The sequence below is a fragment of the Phacochoerus africanus genome, chromosome 1 (assembly GCF_016906955.1).
Source record: "Phacochoerus africanus isolate WHEZ1 chromosome 1, ROS_Pafr_v1, whole genome shotgun sequence".
Taxonomy (NCBI): domain Eukaryota; kingdom Metazoa; phylum Chordata; class Mammalia; order Artiodactyla; family Suidae; genus Phacochoerus; species Phacochoerus africanus.
The window spans coordinates 84,103,308-84,123,163 of NC_062544.1; the positions used below are offsets into that span (position 1 = coordinate 84,103,308).

General features: G+C 46.0%; 1 protein-coding gene across 1 annotated transcript in view; it reads right to left on the minus strand.

Annotated features, from left to right (window-relative positions):
* The window catches only part of RFTN1 (raftlin, lipid raft linker 1), a 220,424-nt gene extending 207,047 nt beyond the window's left edge, over positions 1 to 13,377 (minus strand). Inside the window, exon 1 of the mRNA XM_047768875.1 lies at positions 13,187 to 13,377. The gene's annotated coding sequence lies outside the window, so the exon portion shown is untranslated. The remainder of the gene's footprint in view (positions 1 to 13,186) is intronic.
* Between the last annotated feature and the right edge of the window lie 6,479 nt (positions 13,378 to 19,856).

Sequence of the window (19,856 nt, forward strand, 5' to 3'; positions counted from 1 at the left end):
TGAGTCTGGCTGTTAGAGAGGTCTAGGCAGAGTTCAGGGCACTCGGTGAAAAGCTCTGGGACATAAAACAGAAGGCACATTCCCATAGACTTGATTCCAGAGAAAGCTCATCAGCAGTGGGGCATGATGTTCCATGTCATTTTAAATGCTGAAATATCTAATTTTTTTTCTTTTGTCCTTTTAGGGCCACACCTGCGGCATATGGAAGTTCCCAGGCTAGGGATCGAGTTTCTCGGGATCCGAGCCATGTGTGCAACCTACACCATAGCTCACAACAATGCCAGATCCTTAACCCACTGAGCGAGGCCAGGGATCAAACCCAAGTCCTCATGGATACTAGTCGGGTTCATTACCACTGAGCCACGACAGGAACTCCTGAAATGTCTAAATTTTATGTAAAGATTATTCCTAATTTGTTTTTGAAATACTCCCCCAGATGCCCATGAAACAGTGGAAAACCACTTCAAAAAGGATCATCTCCTGGGAGTTCCCTCGTAGTGCAATGGGTTAGGGATCTGGTGTTGTCACTCCTGTGACATGGTTAGACCCCTAGCCCAGGAATGTCAGCATGCAATGGGTGGGGCCAAAAAATTTAAAAAAAAAGGATCACTTCTTGAAGAGATTATTTTCAGTGAGGGTTAAAAAAAAAAAAAAAACTCAGCTGAAACTGAGAGCATCAACTAGCATGCATAACATTTTAAAAATGGGGGCAATAAATGGAGTTATATTTTCAAATACAAATTAGTTTCATTAAGAGTGAGCCCTCACTTACCACACTTGCTGCTAATCCAAGGCAGACTGTAAAGCTAATTTTAACAACTGTCAACAGCTCATGACAAGCAACCAGAGACAGGACAATTATCTGCAATGATGCCGGATCAGCTGGCAAACTCAGTCTTTATTTCTCTGCTCGAATTCTGTGTCTGAAGACTCGAACATCATTCAGGCACTCAAAGTAAGAAAGAATGATCCAAATTAAGAAATTTTTACATGATAAGAACATCTCTCTCCACCCAGAAACGTCAACTTGAAAATCCAATCAGCTGTTCAGATGTTGTCAAATCTTAATTTCCTACAAACAAAGACACCCAAGCATAACTAAAATTGACCCAGTGAAAGTGTTCCTGATTAGATGCCAAGGCAAAGAACAGTCTCCTTTCCTAACTGGCAGGACAAAGACCACAACGTTCACAGAGCTTTCCTCTGGGTCATGAGGTTATGGGTGACCTTCTCTTTATGGTTTTCTACATTTTTCACATATTCTGGGTTTCACATGCATTACTTCCCTAGTTGAAGACAAGGAGTATCATAGCCAAGATGGCCCTCAGTAATCCTGCTGGGGTTCACCAGGGGTCCCCTCCCCCACTACATATGGCTGACCTGTAGCCAGTATGATTTGGCAGAAGGACCAATGTGTCTGGGGGAAGCCAGCTGCCATATTATGGGACACTCCATTAACCCCATGGAACTGAGGCCTCCACCCAACAGCCACGACCGACTCAGCACCAAGTGGGAGCAGATCCTTCAGCTCCAGAACAGCCTTCAGCCCAGCCAGCATCTTGACCATGACCTCATGAGAGCCCCTGAGTAGCTGCTTCTGGATTTTTAACTCAAGGAAACCTTGTGAGATAACAAACGTTCATTACTGTTTTCAGTTGTCAAGCATGGGGGTGATGTGTTACACAGCAAAAGATAACGCTTACGAGGGGTATTTACATTATCAAAAGAAAACAGGGAGTTCCCGTCGTGGCGCAGTGGTTAACGAATCCGACTAGGAACCATGACGTTGCAGGTTCGGTCCCTGCCCTTGCTCAGTGGGTTAACGATCCGGCGTTGCCGTGAGCTGTGGTGTCGGTTGCAGACGCGGCTCGGATCCCGCGTTGCTGTGGCTCTGGCGTAGGCCGGAGACTACAGCTCCGATTCGACCCCTAGCCTGGGAACCTCCATATGCTGCGGGAGCAGCCCAAGAAATAGCAAAAAGACAAAAAAACAAAACAAAACAAAACAAAACAAAAAACAAAAGAAAACATTTACTCACCACCCAACCCCATGTTGAGGAGGAGTACGATCCAGCCCCCTTTCTGCTCTCCCACTAGCCTCCATCACAACCCCCCCCTTAACTAAAAACAGCCCTGATCAAAGAGTGGTCTTTGCACTCAAAGAACTTTCTACTCAAAGAGTGGGCCTCATACCAGCAGCACTGGCACCCCTGGGAGTGGCCCACCCATGTCTGCTGAATCAGAATCCACATTTTCACACATGCTACATTAAAGTCTGAATCAGAGTAAAACTGTTGGAAACTCTGGGCCATGGCAGTGGTTCTCAATCTTGGCTGCACACTGGAATCACCAGAGAGCTGCTTTGATGTCCTGATGCTCAGGCATTTGGGGGCGAGGCCCAAGCATCATTTTTGAAAGACTTCCTAAGTGATTCTGACATCTAGGGCTGAGAACCACAGTCTAGAAGAACATGGCCTGGCCGATCTCCTTGGTTCCACTCCTGCATCTCCTGAATCTCTCTAGACCTCAAACCCTTCCTTCCCAGGCTCCCTGCTGTCCTCCCAGACACAAGTGCACCCCAAATTTCTCTCTCCAGCCTCCTTCTGTCTTGTTCTCTTAGAATTACTTTCACTATCAACCACAGCAAAAATATGGATAAGAACAGAAAATGAGACATTCACGTGTCCACTACCCTGATTTAACCCAATGCTTACATTTTATTTGTTCATATCTTCTACTGCTGAATATGACTTTAAGGATGCAGCCCTCATGCCCCTCCCCTTGTCCCTATCTTTCTGCCCCTGCTCTTACTCTTATACACGTTACATCTAATATCCAGAACACACAGGGCAAAGGTTCCCCGACTTTCAAGTTCATGGCACCCCTGGCATCTCCATTCACTTTTCATAGCACTCTTAAGCTAAAAGCAATACTTGAGTTCAATTTATTAAGTAGTCAGGTCCAAACAACTGGATAATTATGTCTCAACAACTTAGCAGCCTTTGGAGAGAATACATACACTGAAAGAAAAAAAAATCTTTCTCCTGCATCCCTAAATTACCAAAATTTCTTACTACTAGGATGTGTGCATCTGTTCGCACTGGGCAACTTCTCAAACCATCTCAGCTGCACTTGCTGTTCCACAATGATTTTCTTAGCAACGCCCACAAATTCAGCTTCGAAAAGATATGACATCATCAAAAAGAAATGTGGTGTCCTTTGATGTCTGATACTGTCAACTACTCGTAGTCAACTAGTAGTGAGGGTGACACCCAATATGGCAAGTCCCTCAAAAACTGTGTTCCCCTCAAAAATCTAAAAACATTCCTTGCTGGGAGTTCCCGTCGTGGCAAAGTGGAATTGCCATGAGTTGAGGTGTAGGTCGAAGACTTGACTCAGATCTCACGTTGCTGTGGCTGTGGTGTAGGCCGGTGACTACAGCTCCAATTAGACCTCTAGCCTGGGAACCTCCATATGCTGCGGGTGTGGCCTTAAAAGGACAAAATAAATAAATAAATAAATAAATAAATAAATAAATAAAAATAAAATATTCCTTGCTGTAGTACCTTGGGATGCCTTGGCACAGAGTTTGAGAACTCCCAATATAGGGACTTGTCAGGTAGAATGGAAAAAGTTCTATAACTCTACTCCCAGCCTGACTTCTCTCCAACTTAGCAGACAGGCCCACAGACCTATTCCAACTTCTTCAGCTGGAGCTTTCTAGGCACTTCCAGATAAATATGCCCTAAAGAGAACACAACATCCTGCCCCCAACACCTGTGCTTCCTCTTGGGTTTCTCATATGTATGTGAGTCTATATGCAGATATCTACAGTGAGAGACATTGGGAAAGATTTGTTGTAAAGGACTTGTTTTTGGACTTGGAGACTGGTTAAGTCTGAAATCTACAGGGCAGACCAGCAGGCCAAAGACACAGGAAAGAGGTGATGGTGCAGGGCAGAATTCCTTCCTCCTGGAGAGACCTCAGTCTTACCTCTTAAGTCTCTGAATTGGTTGGCCTGTGTTATGGAGGGCGATCTACTTTACTGATTCAAATGTAGTTTTTTTTGTTTGTCTTTTTAGAGCTGCACCCTTGGCATATGGAGGTTTCCAGGCTAGGGGTTGAATCGGAGCTGTAACCACTGGCCTATGCCACAGCCACAGCAACACCAGATCCGAAACATATCTGCGACCTAACCACAATACGGGATCCTTAACCCAATGAGCAAAGGGGGGGGGGGTTGAACCTGCATCCTCACAGATGCTAGTCAGATTCGTTTCCACTGAGCCACGATGGGAACTCCTCAAATGTTAATACCCCATCTAGACAGACTGCTGTTTGACCAAAAACTAGGGACCACAGCCCAGCCAACTTGATCATAAAATGAGCCATCATACCCTCCCTTACTGAGCCCCCGGTATGTACAAGTCACTCTTCCAAAGGCTGGGGATACCGAAGTGAAACAAAAACAAAATAAAACAAAAGACAAAATAAAACAAAACAAAAACAACCCTGCCCTCCTGGACTTTATTTTCAGAAGCAGAGAAACACATTATACACACAGAAACAATGAAGTTCAGGTTTAAAAGTATGTCACATAGAGACAAGTAAAGCAGGGAGAGGGGGTAGTAAGTACAAGTGAGGAGGCATGATTTAAAAAAAAAAAGAAAGAAAGAAAGAAAAAAAAAGGAGATCAGGGAAGGCCTCTCGCAGAAGGTGACGGCAGGCAAAATCCTGAGGAAGATGACAGTGCAAGCGGTGGGATAAGGGGCAGCGGGCATGGTAGTCACTGGTGCAAAGAGGCTGGAATGTTCCAGATCTGCCTGGAGAGGCAGTACAGCCTAGGTGGCCACAGTCAAGATGCTGGTTTTGTCTCAAGTGAGATGAGAGCTCTGGGAGGGTTTTGAGCCCAGAAGAGACATAATCGCTCTGACCTTGGAAAAGGGGAGACCAGAGGGTGATGAAGTGTGAGCAGTGGGCACACTGTAGATAGGTTTTGAAGGTAGGAAGTGGGATTCTTGGTAGTCTGGAACAGGGCAGGAGCAAAGGAGGGCATCCAAGAGCCTCTAGGGTTTGTGACATGAGCACCTGGAAGGCTGCAGTGGCCACCTCTTCAGATGGGAATGGCGTAGGAGCAGCTGGGCCAAGGGAGACAGGGGTCTGTTCTGGATGCGTTAACTCCATCCAAGTGGAGGCAAGGTAGGCGGCAGGATGGACCAGTCTGAAAGTCAGGGGAGAACTCTGGAGCTTCTGGTACTGCCCCATCTTCCCACAGGAAACTTCTCAGAGGGCAGTTACATCCTCATCCCCAAGAGCACCTGCCCTGATGCTGCCCCATCATACCTACTCAGTCCTTCTTCAAGATTAGGAAAGATGCCTATTATTCAGAGAAGGATGGAAAAGGGTCTTTGGGATATTTGCCTGTCGCCTTCAACTCTCAAGTTCACTTTCTTAACAGCATGGCACAGGGGGGGTTGGAGGAGGCTCTGGAGCCAAACCACCTGCATTCAAGTTCCAGGGCCCCCTACTTCCCAGCTGAGTGACCTTGAGGAAGCCACTTAACCTCAGGGTTCTCAACTGTCAAATGGGTATGACCCCAGAATCCATTTGTAGGGTCAGGATTAAACAAGCTTATATCTGACAGGGCTTAGAGAAGCTCAAACACATGGAAAAGATTGTCTAAATGCTACCCATTACTAGTGCTATTACTTGTTATCCATGATGAAAATCTCTGTTAACCTGCCATAATTACACCACACTGAAAGTGTGTTTAGAAATTGTCCCAAGACACTGGGAAAAATCCCCAACAACCTCTCTAAATTAAGTGTTTCAAAGAACAGTCTGATTTCTTGTATTCCACATTTCCAAAATTTGGTAATACATAATATGGTCACGTTACATTAACCAGAGTCTGTGATTAATCCAATCTCTTCTCATGGCTAATCTCTCTTCTGAGGAATTTGGGAGCTACTTCATAAAACTTGAAAGCTTCCTCAGAAGTATTTCCTCAGAGTGAAATAGGGAGTTTCAACACATACACACAAGAATGGAAGCTGATAATCCTCTGCAAAGAATAACTGCTGTCCATGCAGGAAGACTGCCTATGGGATAACACAATGGGACCGTTTAGTTATAAAAGCCAAAGAAAGCTGTCAATAAAGTACAGCTGGCCTCCTGGTTGAAAAAGAGTGGAAACATCCAACATGCTTCATAAAGTAGCACAAGAATTGGTGAACATCAAACAAGCTGAGCAAACATAGCTGATATTGGCCTTTCAGCTCTGGCAGGTCTGGGTCCCCCACTGACACCTGGTGGTTAGCACCTGTCTCCTTTGAACCCATCCTCAGTAGTGGACACCTTATAAGAGAGGAGAGCAGGGCACTGCCCTCCCATCCTTGTACCACCAGGCACGATGCTGCAGCCCCTCCGGCTCTCCCTACACCACAGGGGCAGGCCAGAGCCAGGAAAACCTCCAAATGAAGTCCTCAGCTCTCCCAAAGGATGTCTCCTCCACCTCAGGCTTGGCAGGTAGCCATCACTCACAGAATAGGACCTGATTTTCTCACTCTTTGGTTCTGGCCCCGCTGAGAGAGCTTTTTCTTCCTGAATTCAGCCCAGGTAGGGAGTAAGTCACACAAATGCATATTTAAAAGCTGAATTGAATTATTTGGAGAACAAGGAATTAACAGGGCCCCAAGCCGGGGCCGTCACTTGCCCGCTGTACTGATCTTTTCAAAGAAAGCATCTTGGTAAAATACACAGTGATAACAACGAAAGCCCCTTTGGGGGCCCAGGAGAAAAGGGAAATTCAAATTTATGTCAAAAACGAAATGTGAATGGGAGGAAAGATCACACACATACACACACACACACCCCTTAAAAGGTAAACATAAAAGAAATGCCTGGCTAAATTTATCTCTTTGTCAGTGAAAAATAGCCTAAGCCTTAGCCAAGAGTGTGGCCAATTCTTTAACTGCAAGAAAAAAAGAGGAACACTCACTATAGAGTCACCCCATCAAACAACTTTCAGCGAGCATGAAACTACATCTGCTCTAATTCGGTAGCCAATAACCACATGTGGCTCTAGAGCCCTTGAAAGGTGGCTGGTGAGGCTGTACAACTGAATTTTTAATTTTACTTCATTTTAATTCATTTACATTTAAATGTAAATAGCCACATGTACCTCGAGGCTACTGTATTGGACAGCTCAGCTACAGACACTCAGACCAAACAGCTGGCAACATCTTTCTTTCCCTCCAATAAAATTATAATCATCATAACCAATAATATCTTTTTTTTCAAAAACCAGAACAACAGAACTTTATTACAACATAATAATGAGCATGTGGGAAGAAAAATATCTGTCCACTTCAAGAGTTTCCAAAAGCGGTGCACCAGGCAGTGTTTCAAGGCAGTTATGCCACTGGATGGGCAAAAAGGAGGTTGTTTAGCATGAAGAAGTCAAATACCTGACTTTATTTTTTTAATCTATAAGTTTTATTACAGGATAGCTGACTTACAAGGTTGTGTTAGTCAGGCATAAGGCAAAGTAAATCAGTTATACATATATCCATTCCTTTTCAAATTTTTTTCCCATGTAGGTTATTACACAGCATTGAGTAGGTTACCCTGTGCTATACAGTAAGTCCTTGTTACTTATCCATTTTACATATAGCAGTGTGTACATGTCAATCCCAACCCCCTAATTTATCTCCCCCCCAACATTTCCCCTTTGGAAACCATAAATTTGGTTTCAACATCTTTGCATGTGTCTCTGTTTTGTAAGTTCTTTTTTATCATTTTTCATTAGATTCCACTTTTTTTTTCTGTCTTTTTGTCTCTTGAGGGCGACACCCACGGCATATGGAGGTCTAATTGGGGTCTAATTGGAGCTGTAGCCACCACCTATACCACAGCCACAGCAACGCGAGATCCGAGCCACATCTGCAACCTACACCACAGGTCACGGCAACACCGGATCTTTAACCCACTGAGCAAGGCCAGGGATCGAACCCACAACTTCATGGTTCCTAGTCTGATTCGTTAAGCACTAAGCCATGATGGGAACTCCAGATTGCACTTAGTGATCTCATATGATATTTGTCTTTTTCTGTCTGACTTACTTCCCTTAGTATGATAATTTCTAGGTCCACCCATGTTGCTGTAAATATAACCAATAATATCTTAAATTGTCACCAAAATCAGTACTTCTCTTCAGGCCCTAGGCTGCCCAAATCACAGAAAGCTTGACACAAACAAACAAACAAAAAAAGCCAAAAGACAGGAAAGTGATTCCAGCATGTTATTTCTTGCAACTCTGCTCCCCCCACTCAGTTTACATTTCTGTTCTACCATGGTGTCTGGTGTCATGTATTTGGAAATCTCTGCTTGTAAATAGAATCTGCGTTTACAAAACTAGAATGCCATAGTCTCTTCACTCAGTGTCCAGGAAACATGAAAATGTTAACTTGGGCAAGTTACTTAACCTCACTAAGCTTCAGTTTCCTCAAGGCCAAAGGGCAGATACTAATAGCACTCGCCTCTCATGAGGAATAAGTTCAGAGATGCATATAAAGAGCCCAGTGGGGCCTGTCAAAGCGTGGGCACTTGGCAAAGGGTAGCTATAATCATTATTTTCTTGATATCAATAGTAAAATCTGTAATAAAATAAGAACAGTGCTACTAGAAGGGAAGTTTACAGTTGGCAGAGTAACTTGTTTCCCAGGCTATAGTAAAGTGGCCTCTAGTAAAATACATCTGAGGTCCTGACATCTCAGCAATCCCATTCAATCTCCAGAGAGGCAGTTGCCTGAATAGGTACCATGAGCCACAAGAATGACACAGTGCCTATGGTCTGGGGCAGGTACAGTACTAGGCTTGCAGATGAAGCAAAGGGTCCCCAAACACAGTCCAGTGTCTTAAGACTCTGTACCATCCATCGTCACCTGACCCCAGTAAGATACCTTGGCAAGATGTAAAAACTTCATCCTGGCTCCCACACAGGCAAGAGGCTCAACTCCTGTTTCCTGGATCAGCCAAGCCCAGGCTTGGCTATGGGCCCACAGACAGAGCCTAAGGTGTACGGGGATGTGAGGGGGAATGGCCCGTTTTCTCACCGGGGACAAAGAGAGGGGTGATGACAGGCCGTATTTCTCACTGACAGGCCAAATCACTTTAACAGGAAAAGCTGTTCTTGGGGCCTTCAAAAAACCAAATCTGATCTGCCTCCCAAAGCAAACACAACTGCTTTCAACAGCCAGCTGCCCAGGCCGGTGAAATCCAATGGGAATCTTCCCCAGGTTCACAGCAACTAGACCAATACCCCAGAAATCCCCTAGGAGTTTCGAAGCAGAAGTTTAGTGGAATTCTGTGGGGTTTGGGGGTTATTTTTCTTTATGTAGAAAGCACTCAATCTGCTTTCATAACAAAGGGGACATCCCCCTATGGAATTCCCTTCTCTGAAGATCTCTAAAAATAAAATATTTGTCTGATCGTCTGCAATAATTTAAGAGCGAGCCTAGTTACTGGCAGAGTCAGGGATTTCTCTAGCTCCTTCACCTATGAAAACAACACGCTCCACACTGTCCCGGGCAGTCCCAATTTCTAACTCCCTCTGGCCCCACAAGAACACTGATCGACCATGCTCTTGAATGTGCAATGGGAAAGTGAGCTGTCATATCTGGAATCTCCCATTTGTATTCTCTACTGGTGAGAGTATAAAATGGTATAACCATGTTGGGAGAAGGTCTGGCAGTTTCTTATAAGGTTCACATGCATCTCTTTTATGACCTAGCCCTTCCATTCCATTTACCCACGAGACATGACAGCATATTCCCCATATTCCCCAAGGAAGACTTGTATATAAATATTCATAGTAGCTTCATTCACAATACCCCTGAAACCTGGGAATAACTCATGTGTTATAACAGGGGACTACATAAACAAACTGTGGTATAAACAGATCTTGGAATATAAACTCAGTAATAAAAAAAAGACTGAATTGGTACATAAAACATGGATGAATCTCAAAAACACACCGAGTGAAAGCAGCTTTACATAATACTGTAGAATTCCACTTACATGAAGTTTAAGAACAGGCCAGGAGTTCCCGTCGTGGCGCAGGGGTTAACAAATCTGACTAGGAACCATGACGTTGCGGGTTCGGTCCCTGCCCTTGCTCAGTGGGTTAACGATCCGGAGTTGCCATGAGCTGTGGTGTAGGTCGCAGACGCGGCTCGGATCCCGCGTTGCTGTGGCTCTGGCGTAGGCGGGTGGCTACAGCTCCGATTCGACCCCTAGCCTGGGAACCTCCATATGCCGCGGGAGCAGCCCAAGAAATAGCAAAAAGACAAAAAGAAAAAAAAAAAAGAACAGGCCAAACTAACTTTGAGTGAGAAACAAAGGGTGGGAGCAGGGGCCAGGTTATGAGGCTGAAGGAACTTTCTGGGAGTGACAGGCAACATTCTCCATCTTTTTTTTTTGTTTTTTTTGTTTTTGCTTTTTAGGGCCGAACCCATGACATGTGGCTGGCATATATTCAGCCCAGGCTAGAGGTTGAATCGGAGCTGCAGCTGCCAGCCTACGCCACAGCCACGGCAATGCTGGATCCTTAACCCACTGAGCAAGGCCAGAGATCCAACCGCATCCTCACGGATATTAGTTGGGCTTGTTACCACTGAGCCATGATGGGAACTTCCAACATTCTCCATCTTGATAGAGGCTAAGGTTACACAGGTGTACATATCTGTCAAAACATTATGCAAATGTTACTCTCAAGGTTTGTGCCTTTCAATATCTGTATATAGATATGTATGTATAAATTCACCATATGTATAAATTTCACCTTAGGAAAATTATGAACATATATTGAATTATAAATTATGTGCATTGGGATGTTTATTTTTTTATTTTTTTATTTTTGTCCTTTTAGGGCTGCACCTGTGGCATATGGAGGTTCCCAGGCTAGGGGTCTAATTGGAGCTGTAGCCACCGGCCTACACCAGAGCCACAGCAACTCGGGATCTGAGCCGCGTCTGCAAACGACACCACAGTTCATGGCAACGCCGGATCCTGAACCCACTGAGAGAGGCCAGGGATGGAACCCGCAACCCCATGGTTCCTAGTGGGATCTGTTTCCACTGTGCCACGTGTTTAGAAAAGACCTGTACTGATGTCTGTAATTTCATTTCAAATGCATAAAGCAATAAGTTGCACTGATGGAGAGAGGAACAAATAAATGAACAGATGTATAATAAAGCCAATATTGTAAAATTAGCTAGATACTGGTATTTGGGTGGTCATTGTTCTTGCAACTTTATCTATATTTTTTAAAACAAGATGGGTGGGGGAAAGAGTCACAGCGCCCACTCCCTAGCCCACCTCCTTAGAAATTTAGCAAGACATTCATGACTACCAAGTCATGAGCCCACATAATTTCAATTCTGTTAAAAAGTTAAGATTGGAAGAATACAAGTAGCTTTACAGGAACTTACATCACTCATGCCAAAGATTTTCTGCCTGTTTCCCAATAGACAAAGCAATGATTTGAATGCAAGCCAAAAATTCCTGCTCAAGAGGGAGAAAAAGAACTCACTGACTTGTATTCCCAATTTATTCTCTTTCAGTTCCTGCACCAAATCTATCAGCTACTGCACAAGAGCCCACTTCCATGTGCACCACATCCATGTAGCCAAAAGACAAACAAAGAAAAACCAACCCAGCAACTTGTTATACAAATGCAGCCAGAGGATGACGTCCCAGCTCTCAGGCCAGAAACCCCACTGAAGGCAAAAGAGGATGCAGAGCTCCCTCTGAGGTTAAAGTGATTTCACTGAGGTTAGAACACACGCACCAAAGAGCCCCAAACAGCTTGTCGCTAAACCCCCCTGTGGAGCCTGGTGACATCTGGGGTCATTTGAACTTGGTAGAGAATTCAGCTGTTCAGAGGTACAAATTGGGAATTCCAGACCAGGGACATGTGGAGTGCAGAGCAAGCCCTACCCACAGACCTAAAGGTTGCTCACATTATGCCTGCCTTCCTTCCTGGCAGGGCCTCACTTATCCTGAGATGACACACGATGGCAGGGGCTGGAAGAAGCCTCGCCTGACTGCGCCCAGCATCTGAAAACAGCTGTACCAATTACAACAAGGGACTGTTGCTGGAAACAGGGCAGCCACTCAAATATAGGGACTGGTGCCAGACTTTTTTTTTTTTTTTTTTAATACTTTTTGTTTGTTTTTAAAGCCCCTAACAAACTCGCTGACACCATCCAGCGTCCCTGGGGACCACCCACTAGCACATTGGGCGGCCAAGTGCAAGCAACAGGGAGGCAGCAGCGTGCCTGGGTACAGCACCTTGGCCTCCAAGCCGTTCTCATTGCCAAAGACAGCGCCACACCAGGTGAAGGGCATGAGCCCTGACCCAGGAAGGGGGTGTGCATGCCTGATCACGGGGCTTCCTGAAATAAACGCCACCACCACCCTCCCTGACCCAGGTCCACGCTGGCTTCCCTTAGCCTAGGAAATAGGTGAGGACGAGAGAAGAAACCCTCTCACAGAAGGAGAGATGCCCGTTTTTAGTGCTGGGGACCCACACACACCCTGCGCCCCAAGTCTCTGAGCCTCCCGTGGCCCTGGCTCTTCCTCTAAACGCACGGCACGTCTGCTCCCGCCGGTCCAGCACCCCTGTCCGGGGAACCGGGAACAAACGCACCTCCCAGGGCGCACGCACAACGGCAGCAGGAGCCGTCTCCGCCCCGCCCCGCCCCAGCCCACCCCGGCCTCGCGCCCTCAGCAACCCGGACTCCGCGGCCAGCTCCCGCCTGATCTTTGCCGAGGACCTCGTGCAGCAGTGTCCTAGACCCACCTGTAGCCCCCTCGGCTTCCTTCCTCGGCGCCCCGAGCATGCGGAGCCCACGGCCCTCAACAGACTGCTCTGGGGTGCCTCTCTCCATAGCGCGCCAGGGAGGATTCCGCCCCCCCCAAAAAAAGTTGGCCCAATACCGCCGCGTCCCACGGATCCGGCCCGACCCCATCCAATCCCGGCCAAAGCTGCGGGGAACAGGGGTGGCAGCCCCGACGCCCGAGAAGCATGCCCAGCCCGGGCAACCTCCAAGGAGGCGCCCACCGGGGCCCCCCCTGTCCGCCAGGTCCTTCCTCCACCCCGAGTTCGGCAGGCGTCCACCTACCGTTCTGGACCAGGCGAGAAGAAGGCGCGGGCGCGGGCTCCCGAAGACAGCGTGTTCCGTCCCGGGAGGAAAGTTTGTGCCATATAGAGGAGGCGGTGCGGAGAAGGCGTGGGCGCCAGGGGGTGGGGACGTGGCCGGCTGCGAGGCGTGCTCTTGGGTCTGTCCCTCCTGCGATCTGTGCGCCCGTCCCTCCGCGGAGCCCGCGGCCGCCGCGCTCCCGCTCGCTGCGCCCTGAGCCCGGCGCGCTCCGGCTCCAGCCCCGACGCGCCCCCGTCGCCGCCGCGCGTCCGCCGGCTACACTTCCTCTTCCTCTGAACTCATGTGCAAAATATGCTGCGCCGCATCTTCTGGGGAGCCGCGCGGCCCCTAACAGCAGCCGCAGGAGCGACGAGCGGGTCCCGCTCCGCCTCCACGCAGCCCGCAACCTGTGCGCTCCCCGTTGCCGGCGACCCTAGTTGCCCCTCCTCGCAGAGGTCAGAGGTTCACTCGCCCACCGTCCCAACCCGTTTTAACCTAGGTTGCGTGCGTCATGAACGCGCGTGGGGCTGGGAACCCTCAAATTTGGAGCTGGATACTGGAGGGCGACTGTCACCGAAGGTGCTCGTTTGGGGGCTGGGAGGACCACAGAGAAGAGGACCGTTCCTCCTCATTCCACAGGTGGGCCCATCCCCAGGCATATGCGTTATTTCTTAAGAGATTGTGCTTAGGGAGCGGGATCATGCCACTGTCCCCCGTGCCACACCCTAGCCCAGTTACTTCAGGTGCCCAGAAGTTTTGAGAAGATCTGGGGAACCATCTTAGCCTGCAACTTGAGGCTGCCTGAGGAGGCAATTAAATAAATAAAAACACCAGGCCAGGCCCACGTTAGTGAATCAAAGATATGAGGCAGTGAGCCCATTATAGAAATCTTTCTTCTTGGAGCTTTTTAAACAAAGTAAAATTACAGTGTAAGGGTTAATAGCGGGAGCCCTAGAGCCAAATCATCTGGTTGGGCCTGCTGGCCTCCATCCATATTTACTTTGTGTGACTTGGGCAAGTGACTTAACTGCTCTGGGCCTGTTTCTTCCTTTCTTAAATAGCACTTTCTCATGGGTTCTATATGTAAAGTGTTTAGGAAAGCACCCTATAACTTAGCTCTTATCCTTGTTATTATTATTAATATTATTATAAGGAGACTGAAACAAGACAGGGGACATAATCTGATTATCTACATTTTCTGGTTGGGCAAAGAGGGGCCCTTAGGCATTGGAGCCCACAGGATGGAGGCCCCAACGGTGCTTTAATGATGTCATTCTGATACTAATAACACTCCCCAGGGGTAAAGAAGCACTATTTCGTTTTCAGGACTTCCTCAAACCACAGCTTCTGAGATATTTTCTTCCTAGTTTGCCTTCTCTGTAGCCATCCCAATTCTGTGTTCCTTCCCCCTCCTCCACTGCCATTTTGTTTCTGGTTTTTGCCCCTTTCCATTTCCACTTCGCTGCCTGCTGGTATCGCTCACCACCAGCCCCTCTAGTCTCTCTCACTCTCTCCCCTGCTTGGCTTTACCATCTAGGAGAAAACAAGATCAGATGACAGACCAAGTTCAGATTCAGACAACATTATATGTGGATAAGTTGTACAAGTGTCCAGTGGTACCCAGTGGTGGTTTTGAACACCCACTTAGGAGGCCAAAAGAAGGAATGTTTGTTATTCATATGCCCAAGTTCTTGAGTCATTGCAAGGCAGGGCCCATCTGAACTCTTTCTGATCCTTACATGGGAGAAAGAAAATAACATTTAAAGGTTTTACCCAGAAGTTCAAAAGTAAACACAGAGTATTTAAAAGAAGATAAAGAGAAGCAGGGGAGGGATGCAGCATAACTTGGTGTGTTTGGGGGAGGAGGTTGATTTCTTTTAAGCAATGCAATTTTTGCACATCATTTTTTTTTTTTTTTAACACCAGGTCCTTGGGGTTAATAAGTTATTCTGATTGTTTTCATTTTTTTCCACGCAACACTTTCCTGAGTACTATCGGTGTGTAAATGTCATAAATGTCTTTCTTTCCTGCTTGGAGCTGCATTTTTTTTTTTTTTTTTTTAGAGTTTTCTAGACCTGCCAACCTCTAGATAATCTCTAGATAATCTGATGCCTCCTACCTGGTACATAGTAGGTGTTTAGTAAACATATGTAGACATATATGGAATGAATGGGTGAATCAATCTTATCCAGATCTTTACTGGCTCTGTGTAACCTATGCACTATCTGGAGTATTCTGATTCTCCTTCACCTGGAATAGCCAATGAAGAGACAAGTTTGGGTTCATTTGTGTTTTGTAGAGGTCAACCTTCATTTTTCCACTTGACTGCCATGGACCGGCCAGCCAGGGGATACACCCTGGGCACCTGGACCTCACCTCTAACTGACCTTGCCTACCCAGCATCAACCCCAAAGATGCTGGAACTATATCCTGGTTACCTTGGCAACCTCACAATGTCATCTGTTAGAATGTCCTAGGGCGGCAGCTTTTAATTCTATCACAGCAGTCTCATCGGGGGTCATGTAATAGTGCTGTTTTTCCTCTGTTCACACTTCCTCCCCCCATGATTTAACACTAAGTACTCGGGGAGGGGGCCGAACACGGGGAAAACCAAGCTATTACAGCACAACAGGTCACAGATGGCCCCAGAACTAGGATCCCGAGTGTTCTCAGTCGATAATACGCAGGCCTCAAGTTAATGGGGAAGCTGGTTCTACTCACACCCCCCGCAGAAAGGAGAGGAGTTAAGCCAGCCTAGGCAGCCAGCTGTGGCCAGACTATAATTCCTGTAAAAGCTCGGTTAAAGGAGCCCCCCCGCTGGAGCAATTCTCTCTCTTGGCCTCAGCAGCATCACCCCACTCTGGAGATGATTAAGGCCATGGGTACCAGCAGCCCAGGGCAATTGTGCATCCCAGCTATGCTGAGGCTTGGAGGGGAGAATCCTGGCTAACCGTCTGTTCTGCCCACGTCCTTCCCACCTCTCCTCACCCCACCCCTTGATTTCACCCCACTCAGCCCCTCTCTCCCAGCTTAGCTCAAAATAACTCAGTCTCTGTTATTCTGTAGGGAGCAGTAACAACTTAGGCAGAAAACAGACCCATCAAAAGCTGCAGAACCTGAAGAGCTACTGACCTAATTGTTTATTTGCAGGATCACGAAAACCAGATCTTCTACAGGGCGGCCAAACAGCAACACTGCAGGGCTGACGGGAGAGATAAGTAAACTCATACGCACCCTGGAGACACGGGAATTATTCATCTTTATCATCACTGTTTACATTTTAAGTAGGTTTGCAGCCCCAGTGAGATCACAGTTTGGCTGGCCATTCCCATACTAACTGACTGCAGAAAGCTGGCCCCATGGAGGGTGACACTTGTTCCTATGAGGAGGCGTGGTAGCCCCAGAGCCAGCAGTTTGAGAGGAGCCCCTTGGCCTAAGTTCACTGTGATGGGCACACCCTGGTAAATCCATGGTGCCCTTGGCCAGAATGGAGACAGCCTCATGCTGGTGTCCAAACTCGCCCTGTGACCCTCTCAGCCATGTGGGCATGTGAATTGGGGTGGAGCAGGGAGATGGCAGGATATTTTGTATGTTTGCATTGATGGGCCAAGGCTAGGGATTTTTGTCCAAAGTGTAGTCAAACTAATACTTTGCAAATGCTACCCGAAGACATTGCCAATTTGAGGACATGTTTGGATGATGGCCAAATGTTTCATTCACCACAATTTTAAAAAAGTTACTGTTTTTCTGCTCCTGATTCCACTCCTCCTTCTACCTTTGAATTCCCAATTTGTCAGACAGGCAGTTCAGGGGAGCAGAGGCCCTCCTGTGGCCGAGACTGAATTTGTTCTCTGGAGCAAAGAACCCTGAGAGATTAAATTGCAGTAATGTAGTATGAAGCACAGGGCTGTTGGCAGCCTGAGGAAGCCTCTGGCTTTACCAAAAACCATCCACTTCTGTACCCCTTCATTGGTTATTCCATACCCCTCCCATTCACGGGACATACCTATTAACTTGCATTTGTAAACGAACTGTATTACTGGAGATAGAAAAAAAATACATATATATATATGAATACATAGGAAAGCTGTATATTCCACAAAGGAAAAAATATAAAGGAGATTTTGGAAATAACTCATTAAATAAATGATGAGATATTTTAACTGATAATATTTTAATGATAATATATTAACTGATCTGATTTCCCTTCCCCACTATATTTCTGTCTTTATTTTTTTTTAACCTTTTTCCCCTTTTTGAAAATTGAAGTATATTAGAGACTCTCAGACTAAGTGAAGTAAGTCAGAAAGAGAAAGACAATTCCCATATGATCTCACTTATATCTGGAATCTAATATATGGCACAAATGAACCTTTTTCCACAGAAAAGAAACTTATGGACATGGAGAACAGACTTGTGGTTGACAAGAGGGAGGAGGAAGGAGTGGGATGGTCTGGGAATTTGCGGTTAGTAGATGCAAACTATTGCCTTTGGAATGGATAAGCAGTGGGATCCTGCTGTGTAGCACTGGGAACTATGTCTGGTCACTTGTGATGGAGCATGATAATGTGAGAAAAAAGAATGTATACATGTATGTGTGACTGGGTCACCTTTCTGTGCAGCAGAAAATGGCCAGAATACTGTGAATCAGCTATAATGGAAAAAATAAAAATTATTATTAAAAAAAAAGAATATTGAAGTATAGTCGATTTGCAATGTTGTGTTAGTTTTTAGGTGTACAGCAAAGTGATTCAGTTACACATATTTTCAGATTCTTTCTGCTTATAAATTATTATAATATATTGAGTATAGTTCCCTGTGTATATATATGTTAATCCCAAACTCCTAATGTATTCCTCCCTCCTTTTCCCCTTTGGCAACCATAAGTTTGTTTTCCATGTCTGTGAGTCTATTTATGTTTTGTAAATAAGTTCATTTGCATCATTTTTTTTAGATCCCACATGTAAGCAATATCATAGGATATTTGTCTTTGCCTGGCTTATTTCTCTTAGTATGATAATCTCTAGGCCCATCCATGTTGCTGCAAATGGCATTGTTTCTTTTTATGGCTGAGTAATATTCCATTGGGCCCCACCATATTTCCTGTTACACTGTACCAACCCTCTTCCCACCAATTCAGGCAGCTAGAGAAGTTTTGCCACAAGGTAGAGTTATCATTGGCAGTACCATAAAAAAAAAGCCCAATTCTTGGCTTTGGGGTTTCCAAAGTCAGAGTCCAAATATGAACTGAAAAAGGTATGGAAAATATCAAATCAAGTAGAACCACTGTCCCCTGTCATATGTCCTTTCTTTCCCCTATCCATCAACCCTCCCCCCCCACCCCCACATACACACACACACCCCTTCCAGGAATAGATCCAAGTTGCCAGACCAGGGCAATGGGAGCAGGCAGAAGCAGAGAGGATGTATCAGTAATGAGCAAGGACTGATGAGAGTCAGAAATCAGAAACCCACCTCCCTCTACTCAAATAAGAATCATCCATTCATTCCCAGAGTTCACTTGGGAACTCTGTACGCAACTGGAAAACATTGGAACTTGACATCTGGCAATGAACTCCCATCAGTGTGGTCAGAGAACAACCTGTGGGTCATCCATAAAGATTAACTCTTAGTCCTTGAGTGCAACCCTGATTTAATAGCCTAGGATGCTGCAAAGCCCTTGAGATGGTGAGTAGAGCCCTGCAATTCCGAGGAAAGTGAAAAGACCCAGGAGTGTAAAAGATGCTCCCACCTACTTCCCATCAGGCCTGTCCTTAGATGAGCTTGAATGGACCAGCTCAGGATCTTCCCTACAAGGCAGGACTGGGGTGATTATCAAGGGCTATTGCCCAATACCTCTGGTCCTGTCCTTTTGGTCCTATGGTAGAATTGCTGTCCCTGCCTCCTTGTGGTTGGGAGAGGCTATATGGCTAGTTCTGGCCAATGCACTCTGAGCAGAAGTGATGTGTATCATTCCACAGCAATTTTATTTTTACTTTTAATACTTTTTTCATTTTTTAAAGTTTTATTGAAGTACAGTTGATTTACAGTGTTGTGATAATTTCTGTTTTACAACAGAGTGATTCAGTTATACATAAACACATATCCCTTCTTTTTCAGATTCTTTTCCCATGTAGATTATCACAGAATATTGGGCAGAGTTCTCTGTGCTATACAATAGGGCCCCACTGGCCAGTTATTCCATATACCCGCAGTGTGCACATGCCAGTCCCAAACCCTCAGTCCATCCCTCCCTCCCCCACCACACCTGTCCCCTTTGGTAACCAGAAGTTTGTTTTCAAAGTCTGTAAGTCTCTTCTGCAAACAAGGTCATTTGTATCCTTTTTTTTTCTGCTTCTACATAGAAGTGATATCATATGATGTTTTGTTTTTCACTGTCTGACTTTACTTAGCAATTATTTAATTGTTAGGAAGAGACCCTCCAGAGCTCTCTCTTCTCTCTAGAAACATTCCATATGGTGGCTCTTTACCAGTCTAGGTCCATGAATGGTTGTGAGAAGCTGAGCCCTCCATCAAATCTGTAATGATTCTGTAACATGAACAAGAAATGACCACTGAGACTACAAGTCGTTTGCTTCCCAGCACACTATTCTACTTGATTAGTGTCTATTAGAATCCATCAAATGTTCTG